Genomic DNA, 7,137 nt, shown 5'->3' with positions numbered 1-7,137 from the left:
ACAGGCAGCAGGGTAACCAAATACTCACAGGATCCATCAGCCATGTGTGAGTTTTAGAATTGCACAGGACTGGCCATCCAGGATATGCATGATATTGATGTTATAAAAAGCCATTTCATTAAGTTTCACAGACGAGGAATTTGTGGGGCATGAAATTGCTTCTGGTAGAGTGCAGAGTTCTGTGCTAAATTTCAAAAGTAACACTTCACTGACAGTAGGAGGGAAGTAAGAAAGACTGTGAATTTTACTTTCCTAACACACCTCAAACTGTAGCAACCGACTCAATTTACATGAGCATCAGGCTGGACTAAAGCAAGAGAAATCAACAGTTACAGCAACAAGGCTGAAAAGGACACCAGGCTGAGTGGATGAGGATACAGGATGTGCATCTTTCTGGAGGATCTGAGGCCAATTAAGCCAAGGCTTCAGCATCCCACATGGAACTCATAAAAATCTGCCTCAGGTCTGGCCAAATGTTATTCTGTTCAGTTAAACATCATTTTCTGGGAAGAAACAAGGTCCTGGAAAAAAAAAGCTGCATTGTTATCATTCTTTTGGAGCCTTCTTTTCCTCTTAGGCCAAACCTGAACTATTAAAACATCAAGAGCATATTTCCCACTGCAGACCTCTCCTCTGCATGCTGAAAATGTAATGTTTATTACCTGATTTTTATCCTGTGACTCAAACTGCTAATTGCTGATTGCAGTCAGATAATAAGCATCCCATGCTCATACTCTTCCTCCTAATTTTTGCATGTAGGCCATACTGTCCCTGGCTCCCGCTCCCACAGGGAACAGCAATATTCTTTAAAATGCATTCCAACATCTCCCAGATTTCTGGAACCTGGGTGTCTTTTTTCAGCTATATGTTTTGTGCCACGCACCTGAAACTGAAGCAAGTATATTAATTGTTGACTAAGCAAGACAGGGACACCCACTAAATTGAATGTCATTTCTTCCTCTGTAATCTGATAATCCTGAGGCATCATATCATTAAATCTCAGAGATTTGGGGAGTGTTTTGCATCTCATAAGGTTAGAATTACTTTAATTTTGGCAAGGCATACAGACTTAGTAAACTGTTTCCCCAAGTGTTAGAAAATCAGGCTCACTCGCCCAAGAGGTGCTCTGAGGTACCCCACTGCTGCCTCCTCAAACATACAGACCCTGATTTACTGTGCTTGGTGTTGCAAATCTCATCTTAAAAAAGCTACCAGAGAATGGAGACATGTATAAGTATCCACAGAAACTGTTATGCAGATCCTTGGACTGAGTCAGCAACACTATGAGAAATAGGAAATTCAAAACTTCACTATGGTTGTCTGCCAGTGCCCTCGTGCCTGCCCTGCAGCTTCTGGATCTCTTATACGTCTGTGCACGGCTCTGTTAGAAGTACATTAAAAGCTATTCTGAAACGCAGGTTCTTATGAATAAAATAGAGATAACAGAGTATAATCACATGAGAATGTCTTTGACTAAAATGCTCTGTCAAGCTTACTTCCCTTTGTGATAAATCCTTCTTTGTAGAGTTTATTTGTGCCGTGGGAATTGCTTTGCTGCTCATGTGGAGTTCAAACTGAAGGATCTGCTAAAGGCTGATGTCATGGCCTAGCTAAGAAGATTTATAATGACCACACTTGTTCTGGAAACTGAACATAAGCTTTTTTACTGTAGATGATGAGTCTCATCCACAATGTGGACCGCAGGATGCAAAATCTAGCTAAAAAAAAAATGGATCTTCCCAGAAAGATGAGCTCCAGCGTAGCAGCATTTTGCTTAGGCCCCTCAATTGTTTACCCAGCACTCTCATTAGACAAAGGAGTCCTTGGTCCAGGGAATTTGGTTGCCCCATCTTTTGGCTATAATCCTCTGTGATCCCTGCAGTGTCACAGGCAATAGCACCAAGCTATTAAGCAATGGCACAGCAAGACCTCAGCTGTATGATTTCTTTTATTTTCCAGATCTTGTTACCTATTTGTTGACGTTCAGGTCTTCTCCTCAGCACCCTCCCTCTGGCAAATACGAAGTGTGAGTGATGACCAACCAATTTATTGATCAGAGAAGACCAGAAATGTGCCAGAGGAACCTTCAATCAGGAAATGATGATGTGTCAAAATGCTTGGAGGAAACAACTCAGCCTTGCTCTCTGATCATTTCTTTGTTGAGTTCATTTGCCATCTACCTCGTGGGCAATTAAGGAGTTAGGGTTCTGTCTGCAGTCAAATGACCGCCACCATCTGATTCATCAGACAGGTGGCATAGAAGCATGCTCAGATCTCTGGCACCACTGGTTGTGAAATGCATAGCATCAGAGAAGGGCTTCCTGAGGAACATGGCTCATGTACATTTTAATTTTTTTATTCAGAGTAACAGTGAAAAGTTTTCTCAAAAATTTTTCAGGTGGAGAAGCCACTCGTGTCAGCTAGTCCTGTAGCTCAACAGCAAGAGAAAGCTTCTTTCTGCTTGACCTCCTAAAGGGTCACCCTTTGAGGGTGAAGAAAAAACCAAGGCATTACACTGAATACAGGACCTACAAGGCTCCTTCAGGGAAACTTCTTGCTCTTCCCCTTTTTGATCCTCTTGCAAGTTCACCACATTGATCTCCTGATGCCTTTTGATCTTGTCTTGGCATCCTTCCTGCCACCCAGTGTTCCTGCTGGGCAAACCAGCACTTCCCTTAAGAGCGTGATCTCAGCAGAGCTCCTGGATCCCATGCTGTCACACTGTGTATATGATCTGACAGCTGGGAGATTGAAAAAATCTTATTTGAGAGTGAAGGGAGGGTAAAAATGAACAAGGCAGTCAGCGGTAGGTGGAATAAAAATCACCATACTGTCTATTGACAGGGCTCTGTGTGCATGCTACTAAAGTGCTAACCTTGCACATTTTTTTCAGCCTCCCACTCTTTGGCTCAGTACCCATGGGGAGGTGAAGGCTGGGTTATTAGCAGAGGCAATTGCATAACCACGCCACATGTTTTCTACTTCACTTCACTAGAAGTGACTAGATCTAGGCCCCACTGGTTCCCCTTGCTGTTCCTCCTGTCAAGGCAAGGTACATCCACATGTGCTCAGTAACCTGAAGTCTCTGCCGTGGTAAAGCTCATCTGGGAAGTGCTGTGCACTGAGTGTGGGCTGCACAGCGGGCTCTCTCCTCACAGCCCCACAGTCTTGTTCTTGTTCAGCCCTGTCCAACCACTTGTGTCCAGTGCAGGGTATCCCAAAACAGGAGAGAAGTGCAGTGGTGTAATGCAGCCAGGGCAGGATCTGTAGCAGGACACCGTGTTCACTTTTGATAAACAGCATGTTCTCCAGCTGTGCTACAGCATCATGGCTCATACCCCTTTCCCTGACCTGAAGGGCCAAACATGACCAGCTCTGCCCTGTTAAGGTGCAACAGAACAAAGCAGAGGTGCAGGGCAAAGGGTTAAACATGAGAATATCTGATGCCCTGGCCTCATACTCCATTAGGACTTCTTGTCTTGCTTTTCTGTAGCATCACAAAAATCTCAACAAACACTTATCAGCCTCTTGTACTGGGAAGAGACCCATGTCTTGAGCACCAAATGACATCTGGCTTAGCTGTGGCACAGAGAGAGGCCTGGACTTGCCCGGTGTCATGCAGCAAGCCAGTAACTGAACTAAGCATAAAGCCCTTCCCTCCTCTTCCAGTGCAGCCAGCAGGCTCTGGGGCCACGGTGCAAGGCCAGCTCGCCTCCCTGGCACCGCTGGAGGATCAAGTCCCCTTGCACAGCCACCACAGCAAGTGGGTGTTGCACTGGCCCAGCGCGGCATGGTCCATCCCATGGGTGGCATTGGCACAGCCCTCTGCTGCCACCTTCTAGTAAAGCCATTCAGAGGGGGGCAGTGACTTGGGGTTTCACTTTTTTGCAGCTAAATGAACATCAAATCTAAACGGGAAAAACCTTTGAAATGTCTATGCTGTGTAAGTATGGTCTTTTTCTCTTCTGGCACTCTTGCTCATGTCCTTGCGCCATGAAGTTGGGATGGTCTCTGGGGATGGCTACCCCATAGCGCCTCTGCGCACAGGTTCTGTTGTTGCATCACCTTCAGGGGAAGCATTTATTTCCTTCTGTCTGCTCAGTGTTTCTCTGCATGCAGCTTGGCCCATTGCCTCTTCTTTTGCCACTGTGCACCTCTGAGAAGAGACTGGCTCCAACTTCATTCCACCTGCTTTGAACATCAGCCTCAGGGCCATCATGAGATGCCTGTACTTCATCTGAGGAGAGAGGGAGCCCAGGCAATAACATCACAGCTAAAGCTAAACACAAAGTCTATACGTATTTTGTATGTATTTTTATGTGGCAAAGTTTTATCTGAAAAGAGGAGTCATATAACTCAAAAAAAGTATAGTTAATTGTCCCAAGTGCTGTTTTCAGACACATTTGTAAACGCTTTGGCTTTTTCTCTCCCTTTCCTTGGCAATAGTCCCAGTAATACAAATCTATAAATGAAAATAGTTTTTCATACTTTACTACATCAGGGTTTATATTCATTCCTCTGTAATATCCAACAAATATCTGTGACCATGCAAAGAGCTAGTTTCTTGTTTATATATTTTAAAGTTATTAGATATCATTCATTAATTACCTTTAATAGATTTAATAGTGGGATTTCAACAACTGATCCTACCCTGAGTATACTGTGCCCTGTAAGTATCACACTGCAGATTTCTCATGCCAGAGGGTTAACAACCTTGGCCGCAGCCTTTTTAGCAACATTTCTTTTAAGGCAAGATAAAGTTTATACATAGAGGTGAGGTTTGTTATAATATAACTGGGAAAGGTGGATAAACCCTACTTCGTATAGGGCTTACCGTACAGATGGGCTAGCCTTACCTCACACAAAATATAGTTACAGGACTGTTTATAAAACTCAGCTAACAATTTGGTTTTCAATTTAAGCTACAAAGTGTATTAAAATGAGACTAATTAATTGATGCCTTTGCCATGCCTGAATTTACATATTTGCTCATGTGACATCACAGAAATATGAGTTATATTTGTCAGCCCAGCTGTCTGCGCCTGGGAAGGGCAGTTAATCTGCCACCAGGCCCTTCTCTCAGGTTAAGATATTCAACAGGCCACTAAAGTGGATAATCTTTATTTGTTCTGATATTTTCAGTTCAATTTGAAATTTAGCTGATGAAGCCTTTTTAACGGTGTTTCCTTTCCTTGCATATCTTCCTTCATCTGCATGTTGCAAGCTGACTAATGTTCATATTGTCTGAGGTTTTCTGATAGAGGACCTTCTCTTCACTATGGCCTGTGAAATATTTTGTCTCTCACACAACAATAAACCCTTTTTTACTTCTCTGGGTATTGCTGTTGCTCCTATTAATTTATACCAGTACCTTTTCTTGTAATGCTTTTTTGTCATTTGAAATAAATTCCTTTGGGTTTCTTTGCTTTAAATACATAGGCTGGGGAAACTAATATCACTATTTGGATTTCCTTTAAAATAAAAGTATTGAATTTCTTTATTCTTTTTTCTCCTGAAGGATTTTTTTTCAGCCTTTAGCTGAACAGCTAACACAATTTTGTTAACTGGAGCTGTTAATATAAGTGTCAGGTTTTACAGTGGCTGTTTTCTCACCTGTCCCCATGCAAAGCTGATGTAGGTACTGGAAAGAGCCATTCCTTTGATAGAGATGCTCCTTCCCACCAGGGATGATACCAGTGTTACCAAGAACTATTGCCTCAGCTTTTTCTTTTAACACATGCCTCTTCTTGAAAGCCAAAGGTTGAAGTTTAGTTTATTGCTTTGGTTTGGCTCTGAGGGCTGAGCATTGTGCTACAGTCCTGGGGGAGGAGGAACAGGAACACAGTAGAGAAGCAGGTGTCTTTCTTGGGATTATTTACCTTTGGTGACAGTGGCTCCAAAATTTCTTAAGAACACTGGGGCAGACAAGGATTCCTGCACACAATAGTGTTGTGATAGTACTAAAGGTATTTATACCCACCAACAGACACCTTTTCTTCCTGCAATTGCAGTGACCGGTGAGCCACTCTGTTATTGGATATTTGTCTACAAAGCTGAACAATAGAAACTGAAGAGAAGTCAGAGAAAACCCAGAACTGGGTTAAGGTGATTAAAATTGCACAGCTCAATATCTTACTTTATTTTCATGGGGAAATATGTTTTCTGTAGTCGTCATAAACTTGGAGGTGTAGGACACTTCACATTTTTCTGTCATCTCTGCTAGCCAATGCAGTGAAGACTGTATGACTTACAGAAAACTTTGCAGAATAAGATTTGCCGTGACTGGAATTTATCAATATTTATGATTGCTTATATTAACTTATCAATTGCATCTTTTGTGTCAGTAAGTCCAACTCAAAATAATATATTTTAAAGTGCTACTGGAAAGGAAACTGCAAAAGAAATAATATGGAGAATTAAATGCTCCACAAAATTCAAAAAAACAGTCATAATGATACATTCAGGCAAGGTAGAAGTGCTCCCATGATATCCATTTCTTACTGACCTGGTGTCTTGCTTGATTTTAATATGATAATACCTGGAAAGGAAATCCAGTGTGTCAGCACATGTAATTTATCAGTATATCTCTGAGAATGATCTAAAATTAAGCTAATTTTCCCAAGTATTCTTTGGAACAAAATAAAGTTTTAGAATAAATTATAGTTTTAATTTAGCATTGGAAATAAATAAATTTCAAAAACCTTCTATGGAACAGTCAAAAGATGTGCTACCTTTAAAAGTGAGAGTAAACATGTGTAATCATTCATTTTCAAGCAGGATGAACCAAAATTAATTGCTATCATTTAGTACAGAAATCCACTCTGCTTGGAGGGTTATAAGAAATTAGATTTAGGCATTTTGACTATATCAACCATTTACTGTGATGTGGCCTAATTTAAATTGTTTGTGGTCAACAGATAGGTACAGTGATTCACTTAAGTTTTGTACCAGCTTAATATGGGGTCTAGTCACTGAAGATATTAGACACATATGGATTGCCTCTTGATTTGCCAGGTGTGCAGTGACTTCAGAGGAAATATCTTTCCTGTGGTTAAAATCATGACTGCCAGTTCACTGAAGCCATCACCGTGTATGGCAAAGATGTTGCATGCCTTTTTCAGCAGCGATATCTTTTAT

This window comes from Strix uralensis, chromosome 5 (assembly GCF_047716275.1).
Source record: "Strix uralensis isolate ZFMK-TIS-50842 chromosome 5, bStrUra1, whole genome shotgun sequence".
Classification (NCBI taxonomy): domain Eukaryota; kingdom Metazoa; phylum Chordata; class Aves; order Strigiformes; family Strigidae; genus Strix; species Strix uralensis.
Note: the sequence above shows the minus strand (reverse complement) of the source record.